Below are 7,209 nucleotides of genomic sequence, written 5' to 3'. Positions count from 1 at the left end.
TTTGGAAGGTTAAGATAGCGTCGAATACTGAAGTTTATTCAGAAAAGTCCCATTGGGAGACCCGAAACCACCTAGAAATCAACTATTCGACCAAAGTTCAAATGGTAAATCGTTTAAGAAGTCTTAGAGGATCAGATAGTGAGCTAAAATTTGAATAAAAGTGAAGATGTTGAACGTGAGAGGTCTTTTCAAGCTCAATCCAAAAAATAATCCAAAAACAATAAATTTTTCTGACTGGTTCGTTAAGCTGACTAATAAACAGGCTTGACTTCATTTCTACAAGGTAGAATTGCTGCCCACTGGTAAAGTAAACAAAATACGGTTGCCAAATCGTGCGTAGAACATTTGGACGCTAGTGGAGAGATATTTTGAAAATAATCGTAATCGACAGCAAAATGATCTACTTAGCGGTCACCTAGCAGGTTTCCAACCAGAAACTTTTCGTTTACAAGTCTCGCCTGTACTTTCCGGAGATGAACAAGGAGAATAAATGAGAATTTTAATGTTTAGTACTTGAGAACGCCAACTAAAGGTTGACAAATTGCCCGGCCTTGTTAACATTTACATTTACATTTACATTTACATTTACATTTACATTTACATTTACATTTACATTTACATTTACATTTACATTTACATTTATATTTACATTTACATTTACATTTACATTTACATTTACATTTACATTTACATTTACATTTACATTTACATTTACATTTACATTTACATTTACATTTACATTTACATTTACATTTACATTTACATTTACATTTACATTTACATTTACATTTACATTTACATTTACATTTACATTTACATTTACATTTACATTTACATTTACATTTACATTTACATTTACATTTACATTTACATTTACATTTACATTTACATTTACATTTACATTTACATTTACATTTACATTAACATTTACATTTACATTTACATTTACATTTACATTTACATTTACATTTACATTTACATTTACATTTACATTTACATTTACATTTACATTCACATTTACATTTACATTTACATTTACATTTACATTTACATTTACATTTACATTTACATTTACATTTACATTTACATTTACATTTACATTTACATTTACATTTACATTTACATTTACATTTACATTTACATTTACATTTACATTTACATTTACATTTACATTTACATTTACATTTACATTTACATTTACATTTACATTTACATTTACATTTACATTTACATTTACATTTACATTTACATTTACATTTACATTTACATTTACATTTACATTTACATTTACATTTACATTTACATTTACATTTACATTACATTTACATTTACATTTACATTTACATTTACATTTACATTTACATTTACATTTACATTTACATTTACATTTACATTTACATTTACATTTACATTTACATTTACATTTACATTTACATTTACATTTACATTTACATTTACATTTACATTTACATTTACATTTACATTTACATTTACATTTACATTTACATTTACATTTACATTTACATTTACATTTACATTTACATTTACATTTACATTTACATTTACATTTACATTTACATTTACATTTACATTTACATTTACATTTACATTTACATTTACATTTACATTTACATTTACATTTACATTTACATTTACATTTACATTTACATTTACATTTACATTTACATTTACATTTACATTTACATTTACATTTACATTTACATTTACATTTACATTTACATTTACATTTACATTTACATTTACATTTACATTTACATTTACATTTACATTTACATTTACATTTACATTTACATTTACATTTACATTTACATTTACATTTACATTTACATTTACATTTACATTTACATTTACATTTACATTTACATTTACATTTACATTTACATTTACATTTACATTTACATTTACATTTACATTTACATTTACATTTACATTTACATTTACATTTACATTTACATTTACATTTACATTTACATTTACATTTACATTTACATTTACATTTACATTTACATTTACATTTACATTTACATTTACATTTACATTTACATTTACATTTACATTTACATTTACATTTACATTTACATTTACATTTACATTTACATTTACATTTACATTTACATTTACATTTACATTTACATTTACATTTACATTTACATTTACATTTACATTTACATTTACATTTACATTTACATTTACATTTACATTTACATTTACATTTACATTTACATTTACATTTACATTTACATTTACATTTACATTTACATTTACATTTACATTTACATTTACATTTACATTTACATTTACATTTACATTTACATTTACATTTACATTTACATTTACATTTACATTTACATTTACATTTACATTTACATTTACATTTACATTTACATTTACATTTACATTTACATTTACATTTACATTTACATTTACATTTACATTTACATTTACATTTACATTTACATTTACATTTACATTTACATTTACATTTACATTTACATTTACATTTACATTTACATTTACATTTACATTTACATTTACATTTACATTTACATTTACATTTACATTTACATTTACATTTACATTTACATTTACATTTACATTTACATTTACATTTACATTTACATTTACATTTACATTTACATTTACATTTACATTTACATTTACATTTACATTTACATTTACATTTACATTTACATTTACATTTACATTTACATTTACATTTACATTTACATTTACATTTACATTTACATTTACATTTACATTTACATTTACATTTACATTTACATTTACATTTACATTTATTACATTTCATTTGACTTAATAGTCTACATGAAAGATTGATTCTAAGTTTAACGGGAACATTACAAATATAATTCACTAAAATGTATAATTTCCTATCGAGACAATCAGATTTCTAAGTTGTGGCGAATTTCTTTTTCTAGATCTAAAACAGTTGGTTGTAATGTCAAATTCGTAAAGTTAAAAATAACCAGTTGGAGATCCGACTCATGCTTCTTATTGGTTCATGTTGTCCGTAATTAGTTCGTCGGAAGTCGATTTGAAGGAAATCCCGTTGCCTTAATGTTCTTGCCGGAACGTTGATATTAAAGGAGCTGAGTAATTACAGGCAGTCGATAGTGCCTGTGAAGGTCTTGTTTACAAGTAAAGCTCATGCTGTGACTCTTCTCTCCAAAAGAGTGTCTAGACCAAGCAGTCTGCAACGTTCGCTGTAGTCAGTGAACTCCTGGGGGTGGTTCCACGGCAGAAATCTGAGTGCGTATTTCACAAATCTCGATTGAACAGCTTCAAGTCTTTTGTACCAAACCATAGTATAAGGAGACCAAACTTCCGAGGCATACTCTAGTAATGAGCGCACTAGGGAACAGTATAAGGATCGAAGGCAGTAAGGGTCTCGGAACTCTTTCGATACCGTCAAACGGGGCATCATGCAAAACCAGGGTTAGATGTAACATTTGTATACCACAGCACTCATTTAATTTTTATTTCAATATACTGTAATAAAGTTATCATTGAATGATAACAAACTGATGATATCATAGTGTTTAACATCATGAAAGAGTTTTTTTAAGTTTTTGATTCTCATAAAAAAATTAAAAAATCGAGCATTAGATGTACAATTTTTTACATTTTTCGATGCCGTAAAAAACTTTACCTCGTATGACGGATTGGCTAAATGATATCACCTACAAACTTTATATTGCTTCCATTTTCCAATACCAACACTGGTGTATAAATATTTTTCGGACAATCACCAATTTTTTTTAAATAAATATTTTAATAACTCAGTTAGCTGACTGGGGCAAAATGCAACAAAATGTAAATCAGAACTAAATCTTTTAAATCGCGTTTCCATATGCTGGGATATGATTGTTTTGCATTATGCGTTTGTTAACATTAAAATTTCATCCATCCTAAGATTTATTTACATGATTTAAGATAATAGAATATTTTGTAGTATTTTTTTTACCCCTAAACGTATGCAGCAGATTAACACTTTTTTCATAAAAACTTTTTTGACAGATAAAAAGTAAAATTTAATTCAAACAAAACCAAAAATGACTGCAATTGATGCTTCATCACAAATAAATCAAAAACTTTAAGTTTTCAAACGTTTTCATAGGATTTTTCATTAATTACAGAGTTTGTTGCAACTCACCTCTTTTTCTTAGTAGGGTGAAAATCGCATGTTTTTGTAAATTTAAAAATAACTGGTAAAACCAATAATTTTTCTGACAAAGTCAGTTTGGTGTCCCATCAATCTTAAAACATTTGATGTACAAGACTTTTCCAAAAGTAACTTTCGTAAAAGTAAATGTCTCCTTTGGTCACATCAGAGGCTTATATTTGGTGAATTTTTAATTTTGATTTCGCGGTGGGAAAACCACATAACAAGGCTGATTATTCGGGGTACAGGAATTTTTAAACACGCGGTAAATTTGGTGATCCGAGGCTGAGTGGCACGTGAATGTTGACCTTGAAGTGAGCGGGGCGTAAAAGTGATTAGTGCTTTCTATTTCTTGGCGATTTTAAGTGGCAACAGCTTCCACGAGCATTTGTGACCTCGACAATTTTGTTCTTTCTCTGACTATCATGCGTTCGCGTCGTTCGTCGGTTTCCGGTACCGATTTCGCGGTGGTTTATAGTGCGATGTGCCCAAACGTCTTACAATCGGAGGAGCTTGACTATGAGCTTCTTCTCCGCAAAGTTATCGTCGCGGAAGATGCGTCGCGTCAAAAACGTGTATTTTTGTTCGCCTAATCTCTCCGACTCGTCATTGTCACCGATACGCGAATGTGCCGACCAGAAACCTTCATTTAAAAGGTCTAAAACTTTTCGGAACACGAGGTCACTTTCAAAACGAATTTCACCGATCGCGTGGTTTTTTATGACGGCTAATCGATGGCCTAAGTGAAGTAAACGAGCTTTCAAATGCGACGTCTGGCTTCTGGGCAATGTGGTTACCATTTGATGAATTTCGCGATAATTCTTCTTACAAATTTCCAGATCAATTTCGGGATCGATGTCGTAGTGAAGCTCAAAATTCTCACCGTCGGCTTCGTCTCGCAAAATTTGCTTAAGCAAACTCGCACGTTTTTGACGCGACGCATCTTCCGCGACGATAACTTTGCGGAGAAGAAGCTCATAGTCAAGCTCCTCCGATTGTAAGACGTTTGGGCACATCGCACTATAAACCACCGCGAAATCGGTACCGGAAACCGACGAACGACGCGAACGCATGATAGTCAGAGAAAGAACAAAATTGTCGAGGTCACAAATGCTCGTGGAAGCTGTTGCCACTTAAAATCGCCAAGAAATAGAAAGCACTAATCACTTTTACGCCCCGCTCACTTCAAGGTCAACATTCACGTGCCACTCAGCCTCGGATCACCAAATTTACCGCGTGTTTAAAAATTCCTGTACCCCGAATAATCAGCCTTGTTATGTGGTTTTCCCACCGCGAAATCAAAATTAAAAATTCACCAAATATAAGCCTCTGATGTGACCAAAGGAGACATTTACTTTTACGAAAGTTACTTTTGGAAAACTCCCCCTCCGCCAGGTGAAAGGAAAAATATTCAAAGAATATTTTTCCTCTCCTGAGAACCTTTTTGGTTGGGCGCCAGGTGAAACTTTTGAACGCACACCGATAACAGAAAACTCTACGAGGAATCGGACATGTTTCCAAATCATGGAGGTCTCCACAATTGTAGCATTCTCCTTCCCCAGGTGGTACATAGCTAGCTACTATTCGTTGAAAGTTACTACTTCTACTTGTTCCTAATCCAGGGTCTGAGGATTTGTTGGGTGTTTTATTCATAGTGGGTTTCGAGTAATTTTGAGATTTAAATTCACTATTTACAAAGGTCTTTTGACCAGTAGGTTTCGCGAATTTCGGATTCGTTTTGGAAAACGGGTTTTTATTACTTTGATCAGGGAAATTTTTCGGATGGGAGGATACCTACAACAAAAAGTTACCTTGGTTTAAAGCTGGTTTATTCGGCGAATTCTTGATGGAATGTCACGCACACGGGGTCGGGATGGTAGCGGGGCAATCGGTCGATCGTCTGAGTCGCCACGGGATGGGCGACGCCTGGATGGAACGGGCTGAATGCGGTGCGGTACCACGCACCACCCTCACGGCACGGCCGGGCTTGGATAGGCGAACCACACACACGCCTAGGAGACCTCTCGCCTGGACCGAAGTTGCACCAGACGCAACGTTTGGAGACGCCTGGTTGGGACGGGAGCAGTACGATACCACGCACCACACTAACGGCTGGCTGTTTCGGTCTCTCTTCTTCGTCTCGCTGGCAGACCAACCACGCGCTACTGGCTAAGCGCGCACCTCGGGACTAGGCTTGGATTCACCCGCACAGGTTTTGTTGGCTTTGGTTTCGTCTCACCACACACTTTCCGATAACTCGCGCTGCGCTGCTTCTCGATCGTCTTGCGGTACACTCGCGCGGCACGGTCGAACCGAAGGAACTTGTTCGGATCGTTGAAATTCGATGAGGTGATAATACTTTGTGGAGCCCTGTCTCGATACGTCTGTCCACTTTAGCTGCCGGAAACCAAGAGACTTGGTGATTTGTCTCGCCTCAGCAAGAAACCTCGGCTCGGCTCTGCTTGCGTTTTTCCAAAACGCGTGAATCTTGCGGCGCTGCGTTATAGGCGTACGCTGGATTCTTCTCCAAACGTTGCGTCTGGTGCAACTTCGGTCCAGGCGAGAGGTCTCCTAGGCGTGTGTGTGGTTCGCCTATCCAAGCCCGGCCGTGCCGTGAGGGTGCCCGGCTAGCTCAGTCGGTAGAGCATGAGACTCTTAATCTCAGGGTCGTGGGTTCGGGCCCCACGTTGGGCGCCAGGTGAAACTTTGCTTTTTCCCCAGGAACGGGTTCAGCCCAGAAGGGGCTGCCCAGCAACACCCAGTCCCTGGTCTAGAGCCACGGGGACTAATGGGTTTGGGCGCTCAAGGCCTCTTTTGTTCCTGGGTCTCAGGGCGTATGTTAGGCTGGGGGTGCTTTCGGATGGGAGGATTCCTTACACAAAAGTTACCTTTTTAAAAGCTGGTTTATTCGGCGAATTCTTGGGCGGAAAGCACACGGGTGGCGGGATGGAATCTTCTGGTTGGACCTTCGGGGCAGTCGTCTCTCTTGGTCGGGTCGTCTTGGG

The 7,209-nt window shown here is 34.6% G+C and overlaps 1 non-coding gene across 1 annotated transcript; it reads left to right on the top strand.

The window, feature by feature from the left end:
- The first annotated feature begins 6,825 nt into the window (after nt 1-6,825).
- On the top strand, nt 6,826-6,898 carry Trnak-cuu (transfer RNA lysine (anticodon CUU)). Its single transcript has one exon. It is a non-coding gene; the product is annotated as a tRNA-Lys (tRNA).
- The last annotated feature ends 311 nt before the right edge of the window (nt 6,899-7,209 follow it).

Source organism: Uranotaenia lowii, chromosome 2 (assembly GCF_029784155.1).
Source record: "Uranotaenia lowii strain MFRU-FL chromosome 2, ASM2978415v1, whole genome shotgun sequence".
NCBI classification, from domain to species: domain Eukaryota; kingdom Metazoa; phylum Arthropoda; class Insecta; order Diptera; family Culicidae; genus Uranotaenia; species Uranotaenia lowii.
The sequence above is the reverse complement of the archived record's forward strand: the minus strand, read 5'-3'. Positions and strand labels throughout refer to the sequence as shown.